Source organism: Triticum dicoccoides, chromosome 7B (assembly GCF_002162155.2).
Source record: "Triticum dicoccoides isolate Atlit2015 ecotype Zavitan chromosome 7B, WEW_v2.0, whole genome shotgun sequence".
NCBI classification, from domain to species: Eukaryota; Viridiplantae; Streptophyta; class Magnoliopsida; order Poales; family Poaceae; genus Triticum; species Triticum dicoccoides.
The window spans coordinates 670,372,978-670,379,234 of record NC_041393.1 but is presented as its reverse complement, the minus strand read 5'-3'; positions in this window follow the sequence as shown (position 1 = coordinate 670,379,234).

Sequence of the window (6,257 nt, the reverse complement as noted above, 5' to 3'; positions counted from 1 at the left end):
AAGAAGAAGAAGAAGAAGAAGAAGAAGAAGAAGAAGAAGAAGAAGAAGAAGAAGAAGAAGAAGAAGAAGAAGAAGAAGAAGAAGAAGAAGAAGAAGAAGAAGAAGAAGAAGAAGAAGAAGAAGAAGAAGAAGAAGAAGAAGAAGAAGAAGAAGAAGAAGAAGAAGAAGAAGAAGAAGAAGAAGAAGAAGAAGAAGAAGAAGAAGAAGAAGAAGAAGAAGAAGAAGAAGAAGAAGAAGAAGAAGAAGAAGAAGAAGAAGAAGCTTCTCTTTCTTCTTCTTCTTCCTTCTTCTTCTTCATGTAACTAAGGTAGGTAAAAATGCCATTTTTTAGCTAAGGTAGGTAAAAAATGCTAAGTGTGTATGTCATTTTAGAGCTAAGCTAGGTAAATAGGTCATTTTGGAGCTAACCTACGTAGTTATGCCATTTTTGAGCTAACTAAGCATATTTATTTATTTTGTAGGACAAAATGGTAAGTTTAGGTCATTTTAGAGCTATCCTAGTTGATATTAGTCTTTTTTGGAGCTAGATAAGGTTATTTTGTCATTTTGGAGGAAAATAAACTAATTATATGATAGTTTGGAGCTAAACCAAAGTTATTATGCCATTTTTTACCTAAGTGCGCTAATTATTGTTGGGGAACCCGGTAATTTAAAAAAAAACTACGATCACACAAGATATATCTAGGTGATGCATAGCAACGAGAGGGGAGAGTGTGTCCATGTACCCTCGTAGACCGAAAGCGGAAGCGTTTCAATAACACAGTTGATGTAGTCGAACTTTTTCGTGATCCAACCGATCAAGTACCGAACGCACGACACCTCCGCGATCAGCACACGTTCAGCTCGATGACGTCCCTCGTGCTCATGATCCAGTTGAGGATGAGGGTGAGTTCCGTCAGGATGACAGCGTGGTGAAGGTGGTGATGATGCTATCGGCGCAGGGCTTCGACTAAGCACTACGATGGTATGACGAGGTGTGTAACTGTGGAGGGGGGCACCGCACACGGTTGGGAGAGAAACTTGTGTGTTATAGGATGCCCCCTTCCCCCGTATATAAAGGAGCAAGGGGGAGGCCAGCCGGCCCCTAAGGCGCGCCCCAAGAGAGGAGTCCTACTAGGACTACTAGTCCTAGTAGGATTCCACCACAAGGGAGAAGGGGGAAAGGAAGGAGAGGGAGAGGGAGTAGGAAAGGGGGGTGCCGCCCCCCTTCCCTTGTCCTACTCGGACTCCAAGGGGGAGGGGGCGCGCGGCCAGCCCTGGCCGCCCATCTCTCTCTCCACTAAGGCCCAATGCGGCCCATTAGTTCCCCGGGGGCATCCGGTAACCCCTCCGGCACTCCGGTTTTATATGAAACTTTCTGGCACACTTCCAGTGACCGAATATAGCCGTCCAATATATCAATCTTTATGTCTCGACCATTTCGAGACTCCTCGTCACATCTGTGATCTCATTCGGGATTCCTACTAAACTTCGGTCATCAAAAACACATAACTCATAATACATATTGTCATTGAATGTTAACCGTGCGGACCCTACGGGTTCGAGAACTATGTACACATGATTGAGACACAACTCTGGTCAATAACCAATAGCGGAACCTGGATGCTCATATTGGCTCCTACATATTCTATGAAGATCTTTATTGGTCAAAACGCATAAGAACATACGTTGTTCCCTTTGTCATCGGTATGTTACTTGCCCGAGATCTGATCGTTGGTATCATCATACCTAGTTCAATCTCGTTACCGGCAAGTCTCTTTACTCATTTCATAATACTTCATCCCACAACTAACTCATTAGTCACGTTGCTTGCAAGGCTTATATTGATGAGCATTACCGAGAGGGCCCAGAGATACCTCTCCGAAACACGGAGTGACAAATCCTAATCTCGATATATGCCAACCCAACAAACACCTTCAGAGTCACCTATAGAGCACCTTTATAATCACCCTTTTACCACCACTGCCATATACCACCACCGCTGCCATATACCACTTACGCTGCCATATCCTACAATCGCTGCCATATACCACCACTGCTGCCATATCCTACGATCGCTGCCATATACCACCACCGCTGCCATATACCACCATGTGTCCACCCCCACTCCGAGTTCTTTTCATATTAGGTTTGTTTTCAAGATCCATCTACTTTCCAATTCGTATTTCCTTGCTTGAGTAGATTTTTCGGAAAAAAAAAGAAAAGAAAGAGTCCGGAAACCATCCTCCGTTTAGGCCCAAAATTTTTCGAAAAAACACTTGTCAAAAAAATTCTAGCTATCCTATTTTTAGGTGTTCCTGAGTGTTTTGAGACAGGTGCCATTATAGAAAGTTTTTTTTGAGCCTTTTCCAGATTCTGGTCCGGGCAGTCAAAAAAAAGTGGTACCAAAAATTTCGTGTCTATCCTATTACCTTGACTTGGGAAGAGTTTTGAGACAGTCGTCATTATAGTGAATTTTCGCAAAAAAAAGAGGAGCGCAAAAAAAGCAAAAAAAAGAGCGATTTTTTTACAGAGTGTGCTTTTCCCTTGTTTACGTGCCGCGCCGCGATTTTGTTAGTGTTCTAGACTCGCGTCTCTAGCACGGTAACTTCCCTCAGGGGCCACAAAATTCGCCCCTCTTCCTCCATACATACAGCCTTTAGGGCGTCGTTTAGACTTTGGGTTTTGTTTATATTAAAAGTTCGCCATAGCTGCAACTTCGCGTACTTCGTTTGTGTTTAATGACCAGACCAAGACGTCACAGAACCCCATCTTGATCAATAAAGCTTTCATCTTATATTCGCAATATCCGGATTGCAATCTCAATTTCTTGCTTGTTCTTCGTTTGCTCGCAAGAAAAAGACCCTCGTGCTCAGGTTGATCGTGCTCCGGCATGGTCAATAACCTCTTGGAGTTGGTTTAGCGATTGCTAAGGCGCGACGTCCTTGCACGTATGTAGTCGGATCGTCAAAGTCTACTCCTCTGAAACGATATTCACCATCTCATCGAAAGATGGGACACCTTTGCCTCTATCAAGTGGTATCAGATTTCCAGGTTGCTCGGTGAGATTTTACAGTTTTTCATAGTTAGATCGAGTCTGTTCTTTTTAGTTACAGTCCATGAAAAAGCCAAAAACAATTAGGGTTAGTTCATCATATCCGAACCAATCTGAGCCTTTGCATAATCTTTCAGAGGTTTTGCTTTGTTGAATTTGCGGTTGCATCGTCGTGTCTAGTTGCTGATCTTAGCGTCTAGTCCTTTAGAGTTCCGAGTTCTCTCACAGTTTGTCACGCCACCGCCGCACCATTGTCGTTGTTGCCATATACTAGCACCACTGCCATATCTTACCACCACTGCCATATACCACCTACGCTGCCATATCCTACCATCGCTGCCAAATACCACCACCACTGCCATATCCTACCATCACTGCCATATACCACCACCGCTGCCATATACCACCATGTATCCACCCCCACTCCGAGTTCTTTTCATATTAGGTTTGTTTTCGAGATCCATCTACTTTCCGATTCGTACTTCCTTGACTGGGTAGGTTTCGAAAAAAAAAGAGTCTGGAAACCATCCTCCGTTTAGGCCCAAAATTTTCCGAAAACACACTTGTCAAAAAAATTGGCTATCCTATATTTAGGTGTTCCTGAGTGTTTTGAGACAGGTGCCATTATAGAAAGTTTTTTTTTGAGTCGTTTCCAGATTCTGGTCCGGGCAGTCAAAAAAGAAGTGGTCCCAAAAATTTCATGTCTATCCTGTTACCTTGACTTGGGTAGAGTTTTGAGACACTTGCCATTATAGTGAATTTTCGCAAAAAAAAAGAGGAGCGCAAAAAAAGCAAAAAAAAAAGAGCAAATTTTTTTTACAGAGTGTGCTTTTCCCTTGATTACGTGCCGCGCCGTGATTTTGTTAGTGTTCTAGGCTCGCGTCTCTAGCACGGTCTCCTCCCTCAGGGGCCACGAAATTCCCCCCTCTTCCTCCATATATACAGCCCTTAGGGCGTCGTTTAGACTTCGGGTTTTGTTTAGATTAAAAGTTCGCCATAGCTGCAACTTTGCGTACTTCGTTTGTGTTCAACAACCAGACCAAGATGTCACAGAACCCCATCTTGATCAATAAAGCTTTCATCTTATATTCGCAATATCCAGATTGCAATCTAAGTTTCTTGCTTGTTCTTCGTTTGCTCGCAGGAAAAAGACCCTCGTGGTCATGTTGATCGTGCTCTGGCGTGGTCAATAACCTCTCGGAGTTGGTTTAGCGATTACTAAGGCGCGACGTCCTCGCACGTACGTAGTCGGATCGTCAAAGTCTACTCCTCCGAAACGATATTCACCATCTCATCGAAAGACGAGACACCTTTGCCTCTATCAAGTGGTATCAGATTTCCAGGTTGCTCGGTGAGATTTTACAGTTTTTCATAGTTAGATCAAGTATGTTCTTTTTACCTACAGTCCACGAAAAAGCCAAAAAAATTAGGGTTAGTTCATCATATCTGAACCAATCTGAGCCTTTGCATAATCTTTCAGAGTTTTTGCTTTGTTGAATTTGCGGTTGCATCGTCGTGTCTAGTTGCTGGACTTAGCGTCTAGTCCTTTAGAGTTTCGAGTTCCCTCACAGTTTGTCACACCGCCGCCGCACCATCGTCGCTATTGCCATATACTAGCACCGCTGCCATATCTTACCACCACTGCCATATACCACCACCGCTGCCAAATACCACCTACACTGCCATATCCTACCATCGCTGCCATATACCACCACCACTGCCATATCCTACCATCACTGCCATATACCACCACCGCTGCCATATACCACCATGTATCCACCCCCACTCCGAGTTCTTTTCATATTAGGTTTGTTTTCGAGATCCATCTACTTTCCGATTCGTACTTCCTTGACTGAGTAGGTTTCAAAAAAAAAAGAGTCTGGAAACCATCCTCTGTTTAGGCCCAAAATTTTCCAAAAACGCACTTGTCAAAAAAAAATTGGCTATCCTATTTTTAGGTGTTCCTGAGTGTTTTGAGACAGGTGCCATTATAGAAAGTTTTTTTTGAGCCGTTTCCAGATTCTGGTCCGGGCAGTCAAAAAAAAGTGGTCCTAAAAATTTCGTGTCTATCCTGTTACCTTGACATGGGAAGAGTTTTGAGACACTCGCCATTATAGTGAATTTTCGCAAAAAAAGAGGACCGCAAAAAAAGCAAAAAAAAGAGTGAAATTTTTTTGCAGAGTGTGCTTTTCCCTTGATTACGTGTCGCGCCGTGATTTTGTTAGTCTTCTAGGCTCGCGTCTCTAGCACGGTCTCCTCCCTTAGGGGCCACGAAATTCCCCCCTCTTCCTCCATATATACAGCCCTTAGGGCGTCGTTTAGACTTCGGGTTTTGTTTAGATTAAAAGTTTGCCATAGATGCAACTTTGCGTACTTCATTTGTGTTCAACGACCAGACCAAGATGTCACAGAACCCCATCTTGATCAATAAAGCTTTCATCTTATATTCGCAATATCTAGATTGCAATCTCAGTTTCTTGCTTGTTGTTCGTTTGCTCGCAGGAAAAAGACCCTCGTGGTCATGTTGATCGTACTCTAGCGTGGTCAATAACCTCTCGGAGTTGGTTTAGCGATTGCTAAGGCGCGACGTCCTCGCACGTACGTAGTCGGATCGTCAAAGTCTACTCCTCTGAAATGATATTCACCATCTCATCGAAAGATGGGACACCTTTGCCTCTATCAAGTGGTATCAGATTTCCAGGTTGCTCGCTGAGATTTTACAGTTTTTCATAGTTAGATCGAGTCTGTTCTTTTCACCTACAGTCCACAAAAAAGCCAAAAAAAATTATGGTTAGTTCATCATATTCGAACCAATCTGAGCCTTTGCATAATCTTTCAGGGTTTTTACTTTGTTGAATTGGCGATTGCATCGTCGTGTCTAGTTGCTGGTCTTAGCGTCAAGTCCTTTAGAGTTTCGAGTTCTGTCACAGTTTGTCACGCCGCCGCCGCACCATCTTAGTTGTTGCCATATACTAGCACCGCTGCCATATCTTACCACCACTTCCATATACCACCACCGCTGCCATATACCACCTACGCTGCCATATCCTACCATCGCTGCCATATACCACCACCGCTGCCATATCCTACCATTGCTGCCATATCCCAGCACCGCTGCCATATGCCACCATATATCCACCCCCACTCCGAGTTCTTTTCATATTAGATTTGTTTTCGACATACATCTACTTTCCGATTCGTATTTCCTTACCTGAGTAGGTTT